Source organism: Schistocerca serialis, chromosome 9 (genome assembly GCF_023864345.2).
Source record: "Schistocerca serialis cubense isolate TAMUIC-IGC-003099 chromosome 9, iqSchSeri2.2, whole genome shotgun sequence".
Classification (NCBI taxonomy): Eukaryota; Metazoa; Arthropoda; class Insecta; order Orthoptera; family Acrididae; genus Schistocerca; species Schistocerca serialis.
The window spans coordinates 415,950,146-415,976,136 of record NC_064646.1 but is presented as its reverse complement, the minus strand read 5'-3'; the positions used below and the strand labels follow the sequence as shown (position 1 = coordinate 415,976,136).

The following is a 25,991-nucleotide window of genomic DNA, read 5'->3' as shown; positions in this document are numbered from 1 at the left end:
TATGTCTGAATAAGTCAATATTTGTTGGAGATGTTTACCTGCAATACAAGCTTTATAAGAAACAACATTACGTTTCCTATCTCTTTCCTGCCCAAAAGCCAACTTTGTGTCAATAACATTACTATCATTGAGCTTACATACATAATAGCATGTATTACTTTCTTCCAGGGCTTGCAGCTCTCTTGCTACGGCATCTTTGCAATTTTCAGTATCACTACAAGACACCACCATTCACTGCTGTCTACAGGCCCAAGTCATAATCCTCTAAGTAATTTGGGCATCAAATATTCCTCTTGGGTCTCTTCACTGTCGTCTCTCCTCACCCTCATTTTACTCTGCATCCTGACACGAATCTTCTCTGTTTTCTCTCTCTTTACTGATTTCTTGTTCTTCTCTAATCTGACTTCTCTTTTCTTCCACAACCTGAATCCTCATTTGTACCGATTTCTGACACACTGATTCTGAAATTTTATCTATGATCTCTTCGTCATAACAAATACTATCTACTTCTACTATAGGGGCACCAGTCTTCTTCTTTCCTGCAGATACTGCTGGCAGCAACAAAACTACTTCTTGATGCACATCAGTTTTCTTTGCAGAATTTTCTTTATGGAATGTATAAATATTCTGTACTCTTCATATCATTATCATAACCCATAAATAAATCTATCTTGTTTTGGGGTCTAGTACCAATCTGTTTTCTTTGGGTACAAGGACAGCCACGTGAACCACCAAATATTATCAAATATTCTAAGGGCAATTCTCTGCCATAAAAGGCTTCAAATGGTGTTTTACAACTGACAGAACTTGGACTAGTTTGACTTAGTACATAACCCACCATATTAACTGCTTCAGCACAGAAATGTTTGGGCAGTCCTGAAATAATTGAATGCACAGCTTCAACCAAGGTGCACATTTCCTTTTCAGCTCTTCCATTTTGCTGTGATGTGTACATGGTGCTTCTTTGTTGAGTTACGCCCTTTTTACTCAAAAAGTACCTAAATCAGTACAGTCCATTATCATTCCTAATGAGTTTAATTTTCAGGTCATGTTCTCTTTCAATTTTTACAATGAAATTCTGTATCAAACCTCTAACTTCATGCTTCTGTTTCATAAAGAATACTTTGCAATAACCTCAGCAGTCATCCTTCAAAAGAAGAAAAGTGAATGCATCTCCATATATCTGCAAGTATCTGCATGAAGCAGTACAAGTGGGGCACTAGCTCTTGACAAACTGACAGGGAATGACAAGCAATGTTGTTTACCTGCCAAACACACATCACAATGGTCAAAGTCATCAACAAAGTCCACTCCTTTATGTGACAATGTTCTGATGGCACAATTTTTTATGCTTAACACTCAAGTTTTCAACACATTTAGACGAATTTACCAAACCACTATCAGTATTGATCAATGAAGAGTCACTAGTGCCATTACTGTCAACCATAGTGTGTGTTTTATCTGCACATGTCAAAGTAAACACTGACAGCTCTGATTGTGTTTCATTTAGAAAAAAACAACACATGACACATATTGAAACATTTGGATAGTGTACAAATGTCACTTTTACTTTTCAAGAATTCACATTGTTCCTTGTCTGACACTAAAATACATATCCTTTTCCAATACAGTTCCTAATGACAACAGATTGAATATAATTTCAGGCACAAAATACACTCCACTACGTACGGTTTTGATCATTTTAACCCCATCCTAAGCAGACAATTATACAGTACCACGCCCAATCACATCAAGAAGTTTACAGTTACAGTAACTTTCATCAAGCTTCACACACTGTCCACATTCTTATCAATTCTCTCTTACTGCACATATGCTTGCTAGCACCTGCATCCATGCCAGTAACCTTGTAGGTCAGTTCCTTGACTCATAAATGTATTTACATCCCAAGCCTTTTTGCTTTCCTTGGACTTCAGCAACCCACAATCTGATATCAAATTACCTCTTTTCTGACAATAATTGCAGTTTCTAGTTTCTGTCTTTAAGTCAGGTGATGCTGAGGGAATTAGATTAGGAAATGAGGCACTTAAAGTAGTAAAGGAGTTTTGCTATTTGGGGAGCAAAATAACTGATGATGGTCGAAGTAGAGAGGATATAAAATGTAGGCTGGCAATGGCAAGGAAAGCGTTTCTGAAGAAGAGAAATTTGTTAACATCCAGTATTGATTTAAGTGTCAGGAAGTCATTTCTGAAAGTATTCATATGGAGTGTAGCCATGTATGGAAGTGAAACATGGACGATAAATAGTTTGGACAAGAAGAGAATAGAAGCTTTCGAAATGTGGTGCTACAGAAGAATGCTGAAGGTTAGATGGGTAGATCACACAACTAATGAGGAAGTATTGAATAGGATTGGGGAGAAGAGAAGTTTGTGGCACAACTTGACCAGAAGAAGGGATCGGTTGGTAGGACATGTTCTGAGGCATCAAGGGATCACCAATTTAGTATTGGAGGGCAGCGTGGAGGGTAAAAATCGTAGAGGGAGACCAAGAGATGAATACACTAAACAGATTCAGAAGGATGTAGGTTGCAGTAGGTACTGGGAGATGAAAAAGCTTGCACAGGATAGAGTAGCATGGAAAGCTGCATCAAACCAGTCTCAGGACTGAAGACCACAACAACAACAACAGTTTCTGTCTTCACTTTATTTTTACAGTCCTTTGGAAAATGGCCTTCCATACCACAAGAAAACAGGTAATTTCTGCTGTCTGCTTACATTGGCCAAAGTTACTGCCGGCTGATGAGACTGTTTCTCTCTTTCTCAATGACCAATCTTGAAGTTAACTCCTTAAGTGTTTGCTTCTCAAAGGGAATGGCCTCTCATGCTGAATGGAAATGTTTATATCTCTCTGGCAATGATATCAGCACCTTGGTTGTTGTCATTTTCTCTGATAGTGTTTCACCCATTTGTTTCAATTTAGTGTTGATTTCTTGTATCTTTGACATAACCTTAACCACCAAACCGTCACCAAATTGGATCATGAAAAATTTGTGGTGAAGTAGGTCAGTGTTCACTGCAGGATGTTTCTCATACATGGTCTTCAGTCTAGTCCACATACCAGATGATATGATACATGAAAGTAGGTGAGTGGTGTTACATCCATCCACATCACAATAAGTTCCTGTGCTTTTGCGTTCTTTTCCAGCCATGTGTTTTCCTCATTTTCTTTCTCCTTCAGACGCTTAATAGCTATGCCTATGCCAATGACAATATCCAAAAAGCCTTTTACTCTTAATATTGCTTCCATCTGGAACTTCTACTATGACCAATTGTCCCCTCCAAACAATTTCAAGCAGTGACGCATTGACTGTTCCACTGCACCACGTCAACACTATGCCAGTAATGTCAAATCTGCTGTTTATTATGGAAAAAAATTACCCTCTGCCAGTACCTGAAAAACAGACTTATTACCTGGACCCAGAACCTGTAATAAGACACAGCAAATGAAACTCGATAATGAGACTGTTTGTACAGGGTTTATTTAGATATGTAACAGCTTACATTCAATGGCAGATAATGATAATGCTCACAGAGGATAAACAAAAACAAAGTGTCTGAAAAATGGAGGTTGACAAAACCAAAAGAAAAACAGTGTTGGCACCTGGAAATAACATTAACATTGTACTACAAACAGTTAACAACAAATCACTGGAATAAAGTAAAAGACATAATTCTCTTTCTGAAAACTGTTTTAATCACTTTACCACTTTTTATCTGGAACTAAACATAAATTACATATATTATACTCATAGTTTACTTAAGTCATGAATTAGCAACATTAACTGATACTCATTTACAAGGGACGACATTCCTCTCTTCATTTCGTTATAGAAATAATAAATGTATTGTAACTCATAATGTTGAAGGCCTGCAGTCATGAAATCATATTTCTATAAGCCATAATTCGTATCACTTCAGGTTACCTTCATAGCCTCGGCTGTTATTGAATTTAGCAGGTGTTAAAATTCAGGAGCAAGTAAGAAACATGTTTCTCCCCCCCCCCCCCCCCCCTCCAAAAAAATTCCTGCCCCGAGGTACAGGCCTCCAAAAGAAGACACTGCAAACACCATTTGGAAGATGCGAATTCCGAAAAAATTTTTAAAATGCTGTATCTCTGTAACAGTTTTTGATAATTTATTAGAGTTTTTTTTATTTTAAAGATAATTGCTTTGTGATTACAATCGAATCCTCCGTTTGGACATATCTGTCAAAGTTCTTTTACTTTCTTTTTCCTACTAAATTTTTTTTATAATTTACAGAATTTTTTCAAAAATGCCAATCCAGAAAAGTTAGATTTTTTCCTGCTGATTAGGACTATATTCTCTGCAAATGAGAGCTTCCACTTTTAAGTTGGACAGGTTTTATTTTTAAAACTTTTTTTTTTTTTTTAACTTTTTTTAACTTTTTTTTTTTTTAACTTTCAAGAGTAATGTAGGTCTTCACTGAAGTTGTTTCTTACTAATTTCTTTGTTTCAATGTTTATTTCTATTGTCTTGGTTGCAGTTATTTCTTATCACTTTCACTGTTGCAGATATTTCTTACACTTCCTTGTAGTTTCTTGTCAGTTTCTTTGTCATGGTTGTTCATTGCAGATTTCTGTATTGTAGATATTCTGTATTGTAGATATTCAGTGCTAATTTGTTTACTGAAAAGGCTTCTAAGAAATCTGAGACCATCCAGTGAGTTCTGTGTTTTCGTGAGGAATTTGCCAGTTGACACAGTTGCAGCATGTTTTGTGAAAAAGACTGTTTGAAATGTCTTCTGACTGGGGCATAGGAGTGAAGTGTGCTGACTATTTGCATATCCATAAAAGAGTGATATATATGACAAACAACAAAACACACTTTGTTCAAGTTGGGAATAAGTGTCTCATTTGAAGACTCTGTTTCAAAGTTAAGATGTTTCCAGTGATTAATTTGTGTGTTCTAAAAGTTTTGACAGAACAACAACAATTATAGTATCTGAACAAGGTGAAGCCTCCCCTGATGCAGATTTTGCATCAATAGAGCAAGAATTAAATCCCTTGAATCAGTCAACTACAGAGGTAGGTGTTAGTCTTGTTAAGAAACCATGGTCACTGAAGTCGAGTCATAAGCTCTACGTATCAAGAAAGTGCAGAGAAATTACTAAAGCTAAGGATGAATACACTACAGCAAAACTGACCACACTTGTCAAAGTAGAAATTCCATCTTCAGAAGAAAATGAACCAAAGCACTCTTGCACCTCTTGCCAGGAAATTTTCACAAATATCAATTCAGCTGTTGAATACTGTGCATCACACAGTGAAAATGTGCAAGTTTTAAATATTATTCCAGATATATTTTGAAAGAAAACAATTCTGAACCACATTCCATCAGTATCAAAGAACACTGTAGACAAATCAAGAAATGTGAGGTCTGTAAAAGGAGTCTTTGGAAGGCCAGATCCCTATGGTGGTCATCGTGTAGAAGCAGCTCAAGTTCAAATAGTGCAGTCATTTTATCTGGAAGATAAATAGGACTGTTATCACCAGAGTGCCAACAAAAAAGACACTATAACTGTAACAGTTGAAGGTAAAAAAGTTATGAAAGTGAAGAGGTACATGACTGGCAGTATTAAAGAAACTTTAGCAGTTTAAAAGAGCAACTATGCAACTTCACATATTTGAAGATCAAAATTTTATGCACTGTAACCTAAGTGGGTAGTTCCACACTCACCTAGAGATGTCTATGTGTGTACTGCGTGAATTTTGAACTTTGTGTGGTAACTTTGAAGAACTTACTGGAGCATGTGACATGTGACACCTTGGTTTGACGTGTTAAGTCATCAGTAGTCTGTGACATAAAGCGAGAGACTTGTTTGTTTCAAGAATGTGGTGACTGTCCTGGAAAGGGAGTACTGTCTTTACAGACACTTGGCCTGGAGGACATAGGAATTCAGAAGACACATTTATGGACTCAAAGTAATGGGCAAATTCATATTGCACGCACTTTAAAGAGCAAGAAATTTTGGTCGTATGGCCAACACCTCAGAAATAGCAGGTTAATATTCATACTCACAACCTGAGAAGGGTGATGTTTGTGGCTTGTACATATGACTGACTGGTGGATTGCAGAGATTGTAGATACCAGTTATGAGTTAAATGAAACTGTAGTGAACTTTATGCTACCACATGGACCAGCTGCTGGATATAGGTTTCCAGCTGAAGGACAGCAACAATGACATTAGTGCTCACTTCCTGTTCACAATGTTTTGAAGACTGTAAGTGCTCCAGTTCCTATTGGTTCAACAGGAAGGCATCAATGTATATCAAAGGAAGATCCTAAAGCAGTGGAACACACTTTTAGTTCATTGACTGGCTTATTTCAGTACAAAACAGAGTGCACAGAAGTTGTATAAATTGAAGCTTTGAGGTCTTTGGACCTTTCACATACATTTTGGAATCATTTAAAATACTTGAAAAATGGGCCTCTTACTCATCTTTAAAAACTAAAATTATGTTAAATACATAATTCATAATAATAATTATAATAATAATAATAATTAAAATTCATGGAGAAGAAATAAAAACTTTGAGGTTCGCCGATGACATTGTAATTCTGTCAGAGACAGCAAAGGACTTGGAAGAGCAGTTGAATGGAATGGACAGTGTCTTGAAAGGAGGATATAAGATGAACATCAACAAAAGCAAAACAAGGGTAATGGAATGTAGTCTAATTAAGTCGGGTGATGCTGAGGGAATTAGATTAGGAAATGAGGCACTTAAAGTAGTAAAGGAGTTTTGCTATTTGGGGAGCAAAATAACTGATGATGGTCGAAGTAGAGAGGATATAAAATGTAGGCTGGCAATGGCAAGGAAAGCGTTTCTGAAGAAGAGAAATTTGTTAACATCCAGTATTGATTTAAGTGTCAGGAAGTCATTTCTGAAAGTATTCGTATGGAGTGTAGCCATGTATGGAAGTGAAACATGGACGATAAATAGTTTGGACAAGAAGAGAATAGAAGCTTTCGAAATGTGGTGCTACAGAAGAATGCTGAAGATTAGATGGGTAGATCACATAACTAATGAGGAAGTATTGAATAGGATTGGGGAGAAGAGAAGTTTGTGGCACAACTTGACCAGAAGAAGGGATCGGTTGGTAGGACATGTTCTGAGGCATCAAGGGATCACCAATTTAGTATTGGAGGGCAGCGTGGAGGGTAAAAATCGTAGAGGGAGACCAAGAGATGAATACACTAAGCAGATTCAGAAGGATGTAGGTTGCAGTAGGTACTGGGAGATGAAAAAGCTTGCACAGGATAGAGTAGCATGGAGAGCTGCATCAAACCAGTCTCAGGACTGAAGACCACAACAACAACAACAACAATGTTAAATACGGCTAGGTTTTGATTCTTATGAGCCTGTTATGTGGTAATAAAACAGGTTTTATGTATAACAAACATTTCGGTTGTTTATAAAACTTGTTCAACCTAAAAGTGGAAGCTCTCCTTTTCAGGGAATGTAAAACTATAAGGTACTAATCAACAGAAAAAAATCAAAATGTTATGGATTGGCACTTTTGAAATTTTTTTCCATAAATTATAAAAAAGTTCAGAACACTATAGTAAAGGAACTTTGACAGTTAAGTCCAAATGGAGAATTTCTTTGTAATCATAAAGCAATCATCTTTCAAATAACAAAAAACCAACAAAATATCTAGAACTATTCCAGAGATGCAGCATTTTAAAAATTTTTCCCAAAATTCACATCTTCAAAACGGTATGCACAGTGTCATCTTTGGAGGTCTGTGTATTGGAGCAGAAATTTTTTTGGAGGAAACAAAAAAAAAAAAAAAAAGTATGTTCCTTACTTAGTCCATTTAACACATGCTAAATTCAATAACATCCGAGACTGAGACTATGAAGGTAAGATTTTTTCCTACCCAGCCTGAATTGATATGGACTATGCCATCACATTTTATGCACTTCTTTTGGTGTGACACATGATCCACACTCATTCTGAGGATTTCTTCCTATCACTTACTGCTACTTTTTCCTTTGCAAATGCTTTTCATATATAAGGAAAAAAAGATGCACTGTTGTTCAGTTTCCAGCTATGTTAATTGGCTCATAGGTTATCAAACGGAAACATACCTAATAAAGCACTACTTGGTTCAAACCACACCTAGTGTCAAGAATAGATTTACTTTTTATATTTCTCAAATGGGCAGGTTTTCTACATCTAAATCCATACTCTGCAGAGCTGAACCACATGGCAGCAGGTACCACTTATTAGGATTTCTTCCCATCACATTTTTGTGTGGAGTACAGGAAGAGTGCTTCGTTGAGAGCCTCTGTGTGAGCTGATGTTAATCCAAAGTTGTCTTCTCGGTCCTCATGGGAACTATACGCTAGCATGGTACTGCATTCCTAATTTGCTGACTAATTACCGGGTCCTGGAACTTTGTTAAGTAGTCTCTCACAGGATAGTTGGTGCCTTACCTTCATGGGTCTACTCGTTCAAGTATTTACGCATTTCTGTGACGATCTCCCATAGGTCAAATAATCCTATCACCAACTGTGCTAGCCTTCTCTGTGTGCATTCAATATCTTCAGGTTCTACTTGGTATGGGTCTCACATACTACCTTTGGATGAGTTGCACGAGTGTTCTGTAAGCAATTTTCTTTGTAGAGTGACCGTATTTTCCCAGTATCATAATAATGAATCTAACCCTGCAACCTCCTTTACCTATACTGAACAGGCATTATTCAATTTTGCATTACTACAGTTGTTATACCCAGCTATTTGTATGTGTTGACTGATTCCAGTTGTTATTCATCGATATTGTAGTCACAGGTTAGTATAATTTTGCAGTTTATGAATGTGCAATTTTACGTTTACATTTAAAACATATCGTCAATTTTTGTACTGTGGAATCATATCAAGATGTGCCTGAATATCTGTGCAGCCAGAGTGCTTAATTCTTGATAACTGCATCACTACAAAAGGCCTGAAATTACTTGGTGATTTTTGTTACATAGGCATTAAGAGACAAAACTTTACATGAAAAAGCACAGAAACATGTCTTGAGCTATGGTCTAATGTCCATACAACAAAAATTACCAAGGATACAAATACAACAAGGGTCCTGTCACACTTCTCAGGGGTTGCCTGAAGTTGCTTCTGCCAATGACTCTCCATCTGGGATAATATGCTACATCCTTCCTGCCAAGAAATCCTCAATCCAGGTACAAATTTAGTCCCTTATCATTACACATTAATTAATGATATTGGTGTGTTATCAAATCAAATGCTTTTTAGAAGTCAAGAAATACTGCATCTATTTGACTGCCTTGATCCATGGCTTTCAGGATGTCACTTGATAAAAGCACAAGTTGGGTTTAGAATGACCAGTACTTTTAGAAACAATACTTTTGGTGTGGATTGGGTCACTGAGGTACCTCGTTAACTTTGAATTCAGAATATGTTTTAATATTTTACAGCAGATGCATTTCTATGATATCGGGCTGTAGTGTTGTTGATCATTTCTGCTATCCTTTTTGTAGAAAGACCCATGTGCTGTTTTCCAACTACTGGGCACAGGTTTTTTGTTTGAAGGACTTACAGCATGTTAAGATTAAAATGGTGCTAACTCAGCTAAACATTTTGTACAGAATCAGCCAAGAATTCTATATGGCCATGGGGCATTGTTTCATTTTAACAATTTCAGCTTTAACCCAAAGCCACTGACACTGACACTAACGTCTGTCTCACTCATCTCAGCAATTGTACAAGAATTAAACAGGGCAGTATTTCTAAAGGAACATTTCAAAACAGAGTTCAGCATTTCTGCTTCCGCTTTGCTGTCCTCATTTTCAGTTCTTGTGTGATCCGTGACTGACTGGACACTCACTGTGTTGTTTTAAAGTTACAAGTTAAACTTTAAAAAAGCCACATTTTTTCATTATTCTTCCATTTTTGATCTATTTCCAGGCCGAAATTTTGGCATGACTTCGAAAATTTGGATTCAGCACCCTCAAAAACATACAGAAAGCTTGTAAAAAAATAAATAAAATAAAACAAACTACAAAACTTTCCGCTATCTGGTCTTTTTGAGCACCATCTGACTGAACTAATTTAGAAGCATGAAAAACTAGCTTCTGCTTAAAATTGTGCACAGTGCATCATAAGGTGCAAAATTTAATTTATTATTTCTTTACTACTCATTCTATTCACAAAACGCTTTGCAGACAGTGTCTAAATATATCACTGAATGTACTGACAAAATTATACCACTGTACGACACACAGTTCAGGAGGTACACCCACACACTGCTGCAGAGTGAAAATTTCATTATGCAGACTATATTCATCAAGTGTTTCGTAGTAATGACAGTACTTAGCAACTTTCAACAAAGTTTAAGTATAACTGCCAATTTTTTTTTCTAAATGTCTTAATGTCAATATTTAACACATTAACTCATTTGTAAAGTAATCACACATTTAAAGCTATTTTATACATCGGAGTTCAATTCTCTGAAGAACTGGGGTTTATGGTAATATACTAACCGGATACTCCGCTTTGCCTGGGTACTTATTTATTTCCTCTTCCACATGGCTCCTCATGCAACCCCTCTCTTTTCCACCTGCCTGCTCACAATCTTCCTCCTCACACTCTTTCTGTCTTCCACCCCACACCCTCTTTTTCCTCCAGCTATCTTCTCTTATTCTCGTCCATTTTCACCTGTTGACTTCCCCTCTCCATCTTTCACAAGCCCTCTCCTCTCCGGCCATCTCCTCCGGCTCCGCCTTTCCATTCATCTCCTCCCCCCATCGCTCTGTCCTTTTCTTCCTGGCCCCCCTCTCTCTCCCTTTTCTTTCTGTCCCCTCCTCTCTCTCTATATCCTTTTCCTTATGCCCCTCTCTCTGTTCTTTTCCTTCTCCCCCTCCCTCTGTGTTCATCTCCTCCTTCTCCCATCCTTTTGTCCATCTCTTCCTCCCCACCTCTCTCTCTCTCTCTCTCTCTCTCTCTCTCTCTCTCGTCCTCATCCACCCCTCTTTCTCCATCTCTTCCTTCCCACCTTTCTCTATCCATATCATCCTGCTCCCCCCTCTCTCCATCTCCTACTCCCCCTGTCTTTCTCCATCTCCTACTCCCTGTCTGCCTGTCCATCTCCTCCTCCACATCTCTCTGTTTATCTACTCCCCTCCCCCTCTCTGTCTGTCTATTCTCCCCTCCCCCTCTACATCTGTCCCCCCTCTCTCCACCCCTTTGTCAATCTCTTCCTACCTCTCTCTGCTCACCACCTGTGCCACGCTCACCTCAATGGGAGGTAGGTGGTTCTTAGCCCCACAGTACTTCTTTCCAGACTATTAAGTTTCATGTGTACCAAGACTGGTTGAAATCGAATAAGTGGTTTAGAAGAAGATGTGGAACAAAGATGCTTACATCCATTTTACACAGGGTGTTCAAAAAAAGTAATCAATACTTTGAGAGATAGTAGTACTCATCAAAAAAAGAAAAATAGTCCGATAAACAAGGGTCTGGAAATGCATACTTTCTGTGATAAATGTGTTTACAGGAGGTGTTCAATGTCGCATCCACTATGACAATGCATTCATCTGCCCAACGACATAAGGTATGACGCACCGATTGAAGTATACCTGGTAGTGGTTGTTGCTCTGCATTGAAGATGCAACTCTGTAGTGTCCAAACATCGTTGATTGGTGTGGCACAGATCAATTCTTTCAAGTGTTCCCATAACCAAAACTCTAGGGCATTGAGGTCGGAGGAACGAGCAAAGTATGCAATACGTTAATGACAATGTCCAGATAATGCAACCCAGTTAATCTTTGTTGTAGCACTTATGGCCCTACTAATCTATTGCCAATTACACCTGCCTATATGTTAATTGAGAATAGGTGTTGACGCCCCCTTTCCTGCATTGCTTGAAGATTTACATCTGCTATAAATGCTGGTTATGGGAATTCACAACACCATCTTTTGTGAACACTGCCTCAGCAGTAAATAAAATCTTGAATGGGAATAGTGGATCTGCAGCCCACTTCTACAGCAGCAACTGACAGAACTTCCCTCTGCCATGATGATCCTGTGGCCTTAGGACCTGGACACACTGTAGATGATACGATATGGGCACAGCAATTGTCCATTAAGTACCCCCCCTCCCCCAGAAAAGAAAAGTGGGACATGCATTCTGATACTGCCAATCATCACACACTGGTCCCAGGTGTTTCTTCCACCAAACTGAGCACACAGCGTGCAGAATGTATGGGGCCTTTCACTGCTATTCTTCCGAGGTGCAAAGGTATCTGTGTCCCTCAGATGCTGGAAAAGTCTGCTGTACAGCTTATCAGAGAGCATTCTGAGTTATGGATATTTTTCAGTGTACAGGGAACGGGCTGCGTCCATTTGCTAACCCATAGCAGAATACCATATCTGCCATTTCACTTGTCAAGTAATGGGCTTCCATTTCAAACAACTGGTGGAAGAGAGAAAACGTAAATGTGCTACATCATTTGTATGTACAAACAGCACTATATCAGTAAACACATAACTGAATTTGTGTGTGTGGAAGAAGGTAAAACACCATGGTATATAGCCAGGGTTGACAATACTGTAGAATAAGGCACACAAAGACAATGAAAACTAACACAGCTATACAATATGACTCAAAGCACACAGCTGACTGCAGACCACTTCAAGGCAGGTAGAGTACTTTGAGTAAGACATCATAATACCTCGCCTTCACATCTGATGGAGCACCAACGCAATGACTGTGCTAATATCCACAATCAAGCATTGCGCAGCCATACCTATAAACACTTGTGTACCTTACAAAGTAATGAGTTTCCGGATCCATGTTTATGGGACCACCTCTCAAAATATTAGACACTTTTTTGAGCACCCTGTATTTGTATATGACATAGTTACATGCAATGAAGGTATGTGTCTGGGAGTTTTCTGAAGTTTATGAGTATTGCGCATGCCATATTTCATAGTGAACCAAGGATTGTTATTTACTGTTGTGCAATCTACAAATTTAAACTGCAGTATCTGGTTTGCACATTTCCACTTCATCACAGTGAGGGGCATTTATGCAGTAAGTGTAATATTACAGATTTTTTTCTGCTCAACCAGTCTGTTCAAAGGAAGTGTCAAAGCGTATGACCAAACTGTAAATGTAGGTCTAACATGGTTTACTGCTGTGGCAGAGTAGTGTGATCTGTTTTTTTTTTTTTTTTGGTCATCAGTCTACTGACTGGTTTGATGCGGCCCGCCACGAATTCCTTTCCTGTGCTAACCTTTTCATCTCAGAGTAGCACTTGCAACCTACATCCTCAATTATTTGCTTGGCGTATTCCAATCTCTGTCTTCCTCTACAGTTTTTGCCCTCTACAGCTCCCTCTAGTACCATGGAAGTCATTCCCTCATGTCTTAGCAGATGTCCTATCATCCTGTCCCTTCTCCTTATCAGTGTTTTCCACATATTCCTTTCCTCTCCGATTTTGCGTAGAACCTCCTCATTCCTTACCTTATCAGTCCACCTAATTTTCAACATTCGTCTATAGCACCACATCTCAAATACTTTGATTCTCTTCTGTTCCGGTTTTCCCACAGTCCATGTTTCACTACCATACAATGCTGCACTCCAGACGTACATCCTCAGAAATTTCTTCCTCAAATTAAGGCCAGTATTTGATATTAGTAGACTTCTCTTGGCCAGAAATGCCTTTTTTGCCATAGAGAGTCTGCTTTTGATGTCCTCCTTGCTCCGTCCGTCATTGGTTATTTTACTGCCTAGGTAGCAGAATTCCTTAACTTCATTGACTTCGTGACCATCAATCCTGATGTTAAGTTTCTCGCTGTTCTCATTTCTGCTACTTCTCATTACCTTCGTCTTTCTCCGATTTACTCTCAAACCATACTGTGTACTCATTAGACTTTTCATTCCGTTCAGTAGATCATTTAATTCTTCTTCACTTTCACTCAGGATAGCAATGTCGTCAGCGAATCGTATCATTGATATCCTTTCACCTTGTATTTTAATTCCACTCCTGAACCTTTCTTTTATTTCCATCATTGCTTCCTCGGTGTACAGATTGAAGAGTAGGGGCGAAAGGCTACAGCCTTGTCTTACACCCTTCTTAATATGAGCACTTCGTTCTTGATCGTCCACTCTTATTATTCCCTCTTGGTTGTTGTACATATTGTACATGACCCGTCTCTCCCTATAGCTTACCCCTACTTTTTTCAGAATCTCGAACAGCTTGCTTCATTTTATATTGTCGAACGCTTTTTCCAGGTCGACAAATCCTATGAAAGTGTCTTGATTTTTCTTTAGCCTTGCTTCCATTATTAGCCGTAACGTCAGAATTGCCTCTCTCGTCCCTTTAATTTTCCTAAAGCCAAACTGATCTTCACCTAGTGCATTCTCAATTTTCTTTCCCATTCTTCTGTATAGTATTCTTGTCAGCAGCTTCGATGCATGAGCTGTTAAGCTGATTGTGCGATAATTCTCGCACTTGTCAGCTCTTGCCGTCTTCGGAATTGTGTGGATGATGCTTTTCCGAAAGTCAGATGGTATATCGCTAGACTCATATATTCTACACACCAATGTGAATAGTCGTTTTGTTGCCACTTCCCCCAATGATTTTAGAAATTCTGATGGAATGTTATCTATCCCTTCTGCCTTATTTGACCGTAAGTCCTCCAAACCTCTTTTAAATTCCGATTCTAATACTGGATGCCCTATCTCTTCTAAATCGACTCCTGTTTATTCTTCTATCACATCAGACAAATCTTCACCCTCATAGAGGCTTTCAATGTATTCTTTCCACCTATCTGCTCTCTCCTCTGCATTTAACAGTGGAATTCCCGTTGCACTCTTAATGTTACCACCGTTGCTTTTAATGTCACCAAAGGTTGTTTTGACTTTCCTGTATGCTGAGTCTGTCCTTCCGACAAGCATATCTTTTTCGATGTCTTCACATTTTTCCTGCAGCCATTTAGTCTTAGCTTCCCTGCACTTCCTATTTATTTCATTCCTCAGCGACTTGTATTTCTATATTCCTGATTTTCCCGGAACATGTTTGTACTTTCTCCTTTCATCAATCAACTGGAGTATTTCTTCTGTTACCCATGGTTTCTTCGCAGCTACCTTCTTTGTACCTATGGTTTCCTTCCCAACTTCTGTGATGGCCCTTTTTAGAGATGTCCATTCCTCTTCAACTGTACTGCCTACTGCGCTATTCCTTATTGTTGTATCTATAGCGTTAGAGAACTTAAAACGTATCTTGTCATTCCTTAGTACTTCCGTATCCCACTTCTTTGCGTATTGATTCTTCCTGACTAATGTCTTGAACTTCAGCCTACTCTTCATAGCTACTATATTGTGATCTGAGTCTATATCTGCTCCTGGGTACGCCTTACAATCCAGTATCTGATTTCGGAATCTCTGTCTGACCATGATGTAACCTAATCGAAATCTTCCCGTATCTCCCGGCCTTTTCCAAGTATACCTCCTCCTCTTGAGATTCTTGAACAGGGTATTCGCTATTACTAGCTGAAACTTGTTACAGAACTCAATTAGTCTTTCTCCTCTTTCATTCCTTGTCCCAAGCCCATATCCTCCTTTAACCTTTGCTTCTACTCCTTCCCCTACAACTGCATCCCAGTCGCCCATGACTATTAGATTTTCGTCCCCCTTTACATACTGCATTACCCTTTCAATATTCTCATACACTTTCTCTATCTGTTCATCTTCAGCTTGCGATGTCGGCATGTATACCTGAACTATCGTTGTCGGTGTTGGTCTGCTGTCGATTCTGATTAGAACAACCCCGTCACTTAACTGTTCACAGTAACACACCCTCTCCCCTACCTTCCTATTCATAACGAATCCTACACCTGTTATACCATTTTCTGCTGCTGTTGATATTACCAGATACTCGTCTGACCAGAAATCCTTGTCTTCCTTCCACTTCACTTCACTGACCCCTACTATATCTAGATTGAGCCTTTGCATTTCCCTTTTCAGATTTTCTAGTTTCCCCACCACGTTCAAGCTTCTGACATTCCACGCCCCGACTCGTAGAACGTTATCCTTTCGTAGGTTATACAATCTTTTTCTCATGGTAACCTCCCCCTTGGCAGTCCCCTCCCAGAGATCCGAATGGGGGACTATTCTGGAATCTTTTGCCAATGGAGAGATCATCATGACACTTCTTCAATTACAGGCCACATGTCCTGTGGATACATATTACGTGGTTATAACTGTCATATGTTATATCTGGTTTGTCTTTCAACAAGAGAGTACATTGTTTGCATTTGTGATAAACTTCCTACTTTGCTTGTTCAAGACGCAAAGTTCTGAGTAGCTTCACAACACAAATCACTTTCCTTGGCATTATCACATCATTTCTTAAATACAATTTATGTTTCTTGTACATCCAGAAATTAAAGAGAATCAGCAAACTTTAAATAAAATTATTTGCTTATTGTTCAGATAAAAATTACACAAGCCAAAATATAGCCTGATTATGAATGCTGTTCTTGAGCACAAGATTAGTTAGTTGTTGCTCATAATCAGCAGGTAACAACTCTGCTGCCAAGCAACTGGAAGTTGCTGCAAATGGTTGCATTGGCCATGTACCAGAGGTACAAAATTACCTGCTAACATGGGTACTGCCTACACTACAGGAAGTATTAAAACTGAGCCACTGAGGAATACTTCACCTGCTGTGTACTGTGTTGGGGGAGGCAATCATGAAAGCATAGAGTCTGTTAAAGCAGCATCCACTGATGGAAAGAGGTACAACAAGTTAGTTAGATCATTACGACATTATTTCATCAGAATGATGTAGATTAATTCACTTTACAGGATATGTATACATGATTATTTTTAACATTAATGAACACATTCTTTTTCAGTCTTCCTCATGCAACTATGTTTAAGAAACTAATGGTCTTGTTTGATTTCTTTTCTTTTTTATAGATGTACAATTTTGTGCTTAAAGATTCATCTATGCTACAGAAGGATTCGTTCAGAAGAAATAATTTTAGTTTAGATTTAAAACTTGATTTGTTACCTGCTGGACATTTTACATTATATGGCAAATGATAACAGATTTATGTTGATGCTTAGTGAACTTCTTACTGACAGGTCAAAAAGGTAATTTTTTCTTTTACATCTACACTCCCCAAGCCACCTGATGGTGTGTGGTGGAGGCTACTTCTGGTACTGCTGAAATGGATCCCCCCTTACCTGTTCCACTCACAAATGGCTCGTGGGAAGGACAATTGTCTGTCAACCTCTGTATCTGCTTTAATTTTGCAAATACTCTCGCTGGAGTCCTTTCATGAGACATGTGGGAGAATGTAATATATTATCCGAATCTTCCCAGAATGTACATCGCACTTTTAGTGCTGCTACTGAAGTTTGCCGAACACCTCTGCAACCCTCTCACACCATCTAAAAGAGCCCATGATGAAACACACCACTCTTTGTTGAAACTTGTCTATTTTCTATTAATCCAACCAGGTAAGAGTTCCAGACTGGTGAGCAGTCAGACAAGAACAAGAGTTTTGTAAGTCCATCCTTTTATAGATGAATTACATTTCCTTATAATTCTTCCTATGAATCTCCATCTGGCATCTGCTTTTTCTATTATTTGTTTTATGTGATAATTCCACTTATGGTTGTTACAGGTGGTTATTCCTACATATTTTATGGTAGTTAGTGGTTCCAGCAATTTGTCATCAACAGTAGCTCTACAGTTGTCTACTAATGCATATGCACAATATAACCTCTGCAGTTTTTCCTGCGAACTGCAAGCCTTCTGGGTCCTACCACACTTCCTAGGACATTCTTGAAGTTATCTTTACACTTATCTTTACATCTGTTGATTTTGTTCTGTTAAGAGTTACATGTTGATTTCTATCTACAAGGAAGTAATGAACCTGTCAGAAATCTGGTACGATACTCAATAAGATCTTTTTTTTTCACTAAACAGCAGTGCCTGTGTCCAATGCCTCCCTGAAGTCAAGGAACATATCTCAACCAGAGTGCTGTTGTCTACAGCGCTGTGAACCTCATGAGGAAACGGAGCACGCTGAATTTTACAAGATCTCTGTTTGTGGAATCCAAATTGATTTTTACAGAAGAGATTTTCAATCTCCAAAACAATTGTAATATATTATCGTAAAACATGATCTATAATTCTGTAACTGATTGACATCACTGATAAAGGCTTATAATTACACTGATCTGTCCTGTGACCCTTCTCGAAAACAGTAACAACTTGCTCATATTTCCAGTTGTTAGGCACCTTTCATTGCTCCAGAAACCTATGATAAACTGCTGCTAGAAAGGAGCAAGTTCTTTCACATAATCTCTGTCGAATTTTGCAGGTATCTCGTCTGTTCCAGATGTCTTCCCACTACTAAGCAACTGTAGTTGCTTTTCTACTTTGCAGTCATTTATCTCAATATTAGCCATTTTGGTGTTTGTGTGATGATTTAACAGACCAAATAATGAAGACCAAAAATGGTCAAATACGGGTGAAAGTTCATGTAGACACTAATTTCTGTACAGCAGTAGGAATAAGTATCATGAGCAACATACAAAAAATCCCCACTGGTAGGATGCGAGTGTGAGGGTGGAGGGCGCGCGTTTATAGGCCCACTTTTGTACGTTTTTCTCGAACAACCCGAAAACTTTGACTTCAAGTGAAAATGTATCTCAGTACTAAATAAAATTGCATTAAATGTCCTACACAACATGACCTATTCATTTTTTTCTTTTTTTCCTCTAGGACTTACAGTTTCCACACTGCAGGGGATGGAAAACCGCGGATTATTAAAAATAATGTTTTAATGGTATAAAATTAATGTTTACTGTTAAACGATTGGGTTAAGAAAAAATTTTAAATGTGTATACCATGTCTAAGTCCAGTATACCTGTATTAATGTCCGATTGTGTTCTGATGATGTAATAGGGTGGAGGTCACTGGATTTTGGGCCTGTACTTCCTTCCTTCTCATGTCTGCAAACTGAATAGTGAGCAGGTGATTCCCCATTCAGTCTACTCCACCAAGTTATAAGAAGAAATTACAGTGTGTTTCACAAAGTTATACTGAGCAACCATAGGGTGCTCTATAAATCATGGCGATGCAGCGCACAGACATGCTCAGGCATTTTTATTTTCCACAAATTTTATTAACACTACATGTAGTACAGATACGCGTTACCACCACCACCACCACCACCACCACCACCACTACTACTACTACTACTACTACTACTACTACTACTACTACTAATAATAATAATAATAATAATAATAACAGTAACAATAATAACACTAATAATAATCTCTGAAGACTGTTCTACACTGCTAGAGGGGAAATTTAGTCTTAGTCATTCCGTAGAGCAGCTTGGCATTGTTCCAAGGAAATAAACTTCCCCCGCCACGACTGCAACTCACTTTTCCTTTTTCAGACAGATCATATCTCTCCAGAATTTCCTGGCATGCTCGCTTATGTGAGTAGACAAAATAACTTCACTGAGCTTGTGTTCATATAGTGGAGTTATTTTCAGTTTATTAAATGAATACTTATTGCAGATGTTAAGTGAACTATTACGTAAAAAAGTACAACAGGTGGAGATGTCAACTATCTAGCACACTAAAGAGGTGTCTCAAGTGTAACACACTGTCAAAATGCATTCGATAATGTCGATTTCACTGTCTCTATCACTAGCCCCAGCCTCAGCTCTCCTGCCCTCTGAAGAACAGAGACTTAAACTGCCTACCTCTGAACAGAAGTAGGTCAACTAGCTGTTATGGAACTTCAGATATTTCAATGTATGTCAAGCAATGCATTACAGCAGATTACTATTATAGGCATGAAAATTATGTCACAATCCATTGGCCATATTCATATCCACGTTATAAGATATGCTGTGGATGTGTGGTAAGTGGCTCCACTCAGTGCAGCCCACTTTAAAAGTGCCAGCAATTCCCTGACTGGAAGAAGTTTATGCAGTCTATCAGCAACACATTTAATGGCGAGTGAAATGCAGTAACTTTCTGGTCATTCATTTATTCACCACCAAGTGACCACAACAAAATTATGCAGCTTTTCTGTATGCTTTCAACAACAGACAGGAGCAAGATACCACATTTATCAATCCAATCCCTTTCCCATCAGCACTACAAAGACCACTCACAACAGCACACAAATTATGCACTTCACAGACATTATTTATAGGAATATATTTTACATAAAAGTTCACTTAACAACTGCAAATAAGTATTCACTTAATAAACAAAATAACTCCACTGTATTAACATGAGCTCAGTGAAGTTATTTTGTCTACTTACATTAGAGAACTGGACATGAAATGCTGGGGAGAGACAGTCTATAAACTGAAAAGCAAGCAGCATTTGTCATGGGGAAAGCTGACTTCCTGGACAGAATACAACAGCTGCTTTGCAGGGTGATTAAGCATAAATTTCTCCTCTAGCAGTGTAGAACAGCCGGCAGAGATTTAAGTAGATTCTGTACATATGTGTTTCTTATGTTAGCATTATCAGTACCTCCTATCTGTATTCCATGTAACATTAACACATTTTGTGTAAAATACACTGCAGGGGATTCAGTATAACCTTATGAATCACCCTATAGTTGCTTCTTCCAACACAATGGGGTGGACACAGTGGAGAATCACCTCCTCATTCTTCAATTTGCAGGCATGTGAAGGAGGGACGTCCATGGTCACAATCAGCTGACCTAGATCAGACCTCTCTCTCAATTCTACACTCCACCAGGCCTCTCTACCATGTTACACCACCAGAACACAATTTCTCCCTTAACAGAGGTCTAATGCACTTAGACATGGTACACACATTTAATATTTGTTCTTGACCCACTGCATTTAATAATAAACACTAACTTTATACTGTTGTAGCTGTTGCGATGGTCTTCAGTCCTGTGACTAGACTGGTTTGATGCAGCTGTCCATGCTACCCTATCCTGTGGGAGCTTCTTCATCTCCCAGCACTTACTACATCCTACATCCTTCTGAATCTGCTTAGTGTATTCGTCTCTTGGTCTCCCTTTATGATTTTTACCTGACACGCTGCCCTCCAATGCTAAATTTGTGATCCCTTGATGCCTCAGAACATGTCCTACCAACCGGCCCCTTCTTCTTGTCAAGTTGTGCCACAAACTCCTCCCCAATTCTATTCAATACCTCCTCATTAGTTATGTGATCTACCCATCAAATCTTCGGCATTCTTCTGTAGTACCACATTTTAAAGCTTCTATTCTCTTTTTGTCCTAACTATTTATTGACCATGTTTCACTTCCATACATGGCTACACTCCATACAAATACTTTCAGAAACGACTTCCTGAAATCTATACTTGATGTTAACAAATTTCTCTTCTTCAGAAACGCTTTCCTTGCCATCGCCAGTCTACATTTTATATCTTCTCTAATTCGACCATCATCAGTTATTTTGCTCCCCAAATAGCAAAACTCCTTTACTACTTTAAGTGTCTCATTTCCTAATCTAATTCCCTCAGCATCACCCGACTTAATTCGACTACATTCCAGTATCCTCATTTTGCTTTAGTTGATGTTCATCTCATATCCTCCTTTCAAGACACTGTCCATTCCGTTCAACTGCTCTTCCAAGTCCTTTGCTGTCTCTGACAGAATTACAATGTCATCGGCGAACCTCAAAGTTTTTATTTCTTCTCCGTGGATTTTAATACCTACTCCAAATTTCTCTTTTCTTTCCTTTACTGCTTGCTCAATATACAGATTGAATAACATCGGGGAGAGGCTACAAACCTGTCTCACTCCCTTCCCAACCACTGCTTCCCTTTCATGTCCCTCGAATCTTATAACTGCCATCTGGTTTCTGTACAAATTGTACATAGCCTTTCACTCCCTGTATTTTACCCCTGCCACGTTAAGAATTTGAAAGAGTATTCCAGTCAACATTGTCAAAAGCTTTCTCTCAGTCTACAAATGCTAGAAACATAGGTTTGCCTTTCCTTAATCTTTCTTCTAAGATAAGTCGTAAGGTCAGTATTCCCCCATATGTTCCAACATTTCTACAGAATCGAAACTGATCTTCCCCGAGGTTGGCTTCTACCAGTTTTTCCATTCACCTGTACAGAATTTGTGTTAGTATTTTGCAGCTGTGACTTATTAAACTGATAGTTTGGTAATTTTCACATCTGTCAACACCTGCTTTCCTTGGGATTGGAATTATTATATTCTTCTTGAAGTCTGAGGGTATTTCGCTTGTCTCATACATCTTGCTCACCAGTTGGTAGAGTTTTGTCAGGACTGGCTCTTCCAAGGCCATCAGTAGTTCTAATGGAATGTTGTCTACTCCCGGGGCCTTGTTTCGACTCAGGTCTTTCAGTGCTTTGTCGAACTCTTCACGGAGTATCGTATCTCCCGATTCATCTTCATCTACATCCTCTTCTATTTCTTAAAATAATATTTTTAATAATCTATAATTCTTCCATCCCCTGCAACGTGGAAACTATTAGTCCTAGAGAAAAAATGAACAGGCCATTTTCTGCAGGAAATTTAATGTAGTTTAATTTTATATCGGGAAACATTTACTCTAGACACTGTGGTTTTCCGCTATTACCGGAAAACTTAAAAAAGTGACCTTTAAAAGCCCCACCAACCCCACACTTCATCCCCCCTCCCAGGTGGGGTTTTTAGTTTGGTCTTCATGACATTCCCTTATACTACTGAACAAATATTTGTGACTACTATTTTTTACCCTAATTTTCCTTCATTGACTGGCCTAGAATGGAGAGACTGTACTATGATATTCCACAGGAAAATAATTTCAGCAGACCAAATTCATTATTTTGGCTTTCTGTCTATCATCTTCCATTGTGGTGCCAATATGGCCTTGAGTGACTGAATAGACGATTTACTCACCAACTGGCAGCTGGGAAAAACACATTAAAAGATGTGGAAGTATTTACAGACACTGATGAATAGATGATTTGGTCCACTTACTGATTTTACATATGACCAAAACTTTTTACCAAAACAAATGTTGCTACATTCCCACTGAAGTTTGTAAGGACCTGCAGTGCAGAGAGCATATACGTAATTCTCTGTGGTCTCAACAGATCTCAGATGTTGTGGCTGCTCTGAAATGTTGCCTCAATTCCTCAAGCACAGCGACTAGCTATGTGGTCATGTACAGTAAGTGAGCAACAGGAGTTATTCTCCTGGTTATCTACATTGTCTTCAATGGCCCTCACAGCTCATTATGAAGTTTATTATTGTCTCAGTTTGCACAGAATCTTGTGCAAAGTTCCTTTTGTTCATGTTAAAGGTTATACACATCCCTTATATGGCGAGCTCGAGCTGTTAGCATATGTAACACAGCATTCTTTAGTGCTGGATGATGGTGCAACGCAACATGTAAATATCTGGTGACGTGCATTGATTTCCTACACACCTTATATCCAGTTGGCCACTAGATGTTCTATATAGTTCTACATTCAGAAAAGAGGGAACACTATTATTCCCAGCTTCCTGCACAACGTGTGATTTTTTACAAATATAGTTCAAGTGCATGAAACTTGCATAATTATTCTTTTCCATTAGATCATGTGATGAATGTGACATCAATTTGCCTCAGCCAACAATGCAGACGTGGCAGTACAGTACTTCATATTCCCTACCAACTAAAGTTAGTTGATGACAGGCACACCAACTTGGAAATATCTGGCAGTATTACTCCTGTAAGAGATTAATGGTCTGAGCTACAAGCACATTCATGAACAGAGATCTTATGTCAAAGGTGACCATTACATCCATAGAGGTTTCCATATGACCTCAATGAAATTTGTGGATTGCTGAATGTATAAGTTTGTGATCAACCAGGTGACATGAATTGTGGACCAGATGTTACACAAAACAGGATGAGAGGAAATTGATCCCACAGACAACTGGTGTTACAGGGCAGTCCTCATCATCATAGTTTTGTATTCCAAATATTCTTGGTGGCACAGAAATTTTCTACAGGAAACACTACAATAATCACGGACACTACAATGTATGTAGGTGAAATGAGTGAACTATAGATGCAAGAAAATGCAGTTCCTAACAAAGTGTTCCAGAATCAATGCTGACACATCTAAGGGATAATGTAGGAAATTCCCTTCCCATGCATGAAACGCATCAATGACCACATAGGCAAAGTGCTGTGCCATGGAGGAATTAAGCAAATATTTCAGTGTGTCTGCAATATCCAAGATCAATAAAGCCACACAAAGAATTCCATAGACACTCTCCACACTGCAGGAATTTACGAACTTCAGTGTGGATGTAAAGAGGTGGCAAAAACAGAAGGTCAAATAGAACTTCTGTGTCGGGGCACAGCACAGTAAATCAGTAACAGCTGAACTCTACATAGATTGTAGCTGAACCATCTACTTTCAAGAAGACTATTTGCTTTCCAGCAGCTTTCTATTATTCAAGAAGTATACTCTTTGGATAATATGTTTGATCTACTTCCCTTACATTTTAAAGCATGGTTTTATACAACATATAAATGCATATTTTGTCTGTGTTGTGAGTAAGCATCTATTTTCGGAAATCTTTAGTTGTGCTGCACATTTTGCACGTTTTTAATTAAAATACTTTTTATTTTTAAAACAAATGGATATTTTAAACTGTGTGTTCTCTTGTTCAGCTGTTGTGAAAGGTTATTTTTACATATTTATTTATGATTTTTCCTTCTTCCCAATTCACTGCTTGAAATTACCCTTTGCATTTTGTCATGTAGTACATGGCCTTGGTTCCTGGACTTCCCTGATCTCTCCCTGCAAAGCTGAACCAACATGGATATTAAGGGGTTAGTTGGAACTGTGTTTTTTTTGGAGCCGCCTACAATGTAACACCAAGTACCTGTTTTAACATTATTATTTAATTTGTATGCAATCTTTTTTAGCACTTTGCCTTTCGTTTCATAATATTCATAACATGTAAATTAATACAACATTAAAGTGATTAATGGCTCATTTGTGAAGCCTTCTTCAGTCACCTTACTTCAGTTGACTCCTTGTTCTGTCTACAGAAAATCAGTTCACTTTTGTGGTGAGCAGTGACCGCTAACTAGTGGCTTGGTGGTGTGTTTTAAGTTCTTCACAATTAAGTGTGATGCAAAAAGCAAAAACAAGTATTCAGTCTAGATTGCAACAGTACAAGCAGGAGTTTGAAGGGGAGATGATAATGACAGATGGCAAAATACTTCATTACTATGCATGAGAAAAATAGTTAATATTGAAAAACGTTTCCAAGTAGTTCAGCATGTGGACACCTACAAACACAAAGACAGTGTACAATGCAAATTCATGAAAATTACTCTCATCCAGATGTTAAGTGAATGTTCTGCCAGTACTTTTTCATCTTTTTCTTTTGGTTTGTGCAAAGCCTTTTTGTCAGTAGATATACTGCTGTAGAAATTAACCAATCCTGTTCTTAGAAATTTAACTGAAAGGTATACAGAGAGTGAAGTGCCAGACAAATCCACTAGGCATTGAAATTATGTACAGTGGTGCTACAACCAAACCGTTAAAAGAATAAGGGATCAGTTTCAAAATATTTTTATATGGGTGTCAATTGGCGAAACAAGACTGTGAGGGATGGTTTATTTCAAATATTGTAAATGCATTTCTTGACAATAATGTATGGTCTGTACTGTACGTATGTGCAACAGAGCAGTTTCAAATGACAAATAGCTTGGCAGTTTCCCAATTTTTTTTATTGCTTTCATGAATTTACTATAGCCAAATGGCATTCGATATGAGAGTGCATTTCTGTCTGTGACTGATGCAGCTCTCAAAGTTATATTTCCCAATAACACACATTTAACTTGCCTTGCTCATGAGTTACATTGTGTTGCCGAAACTGGTCACACAAATTTTCATCCTGTTGACA

General features: G+C 38.4%; 1 protein-coding gene across 2 annotated transcripts in view; it reads right to left on the bottom strand.

Moving 5' to 3' along the window:
* The window catches only part of LOC126418956 (microprocessor complex subunit DGCR8), a 257,886-nt gene that overhangs the window by 152,942 nt on the left and 78,953 nt on the right, over nucleotides 1–25,991 (bottom strand). The window lies entirely within an intron of this gene.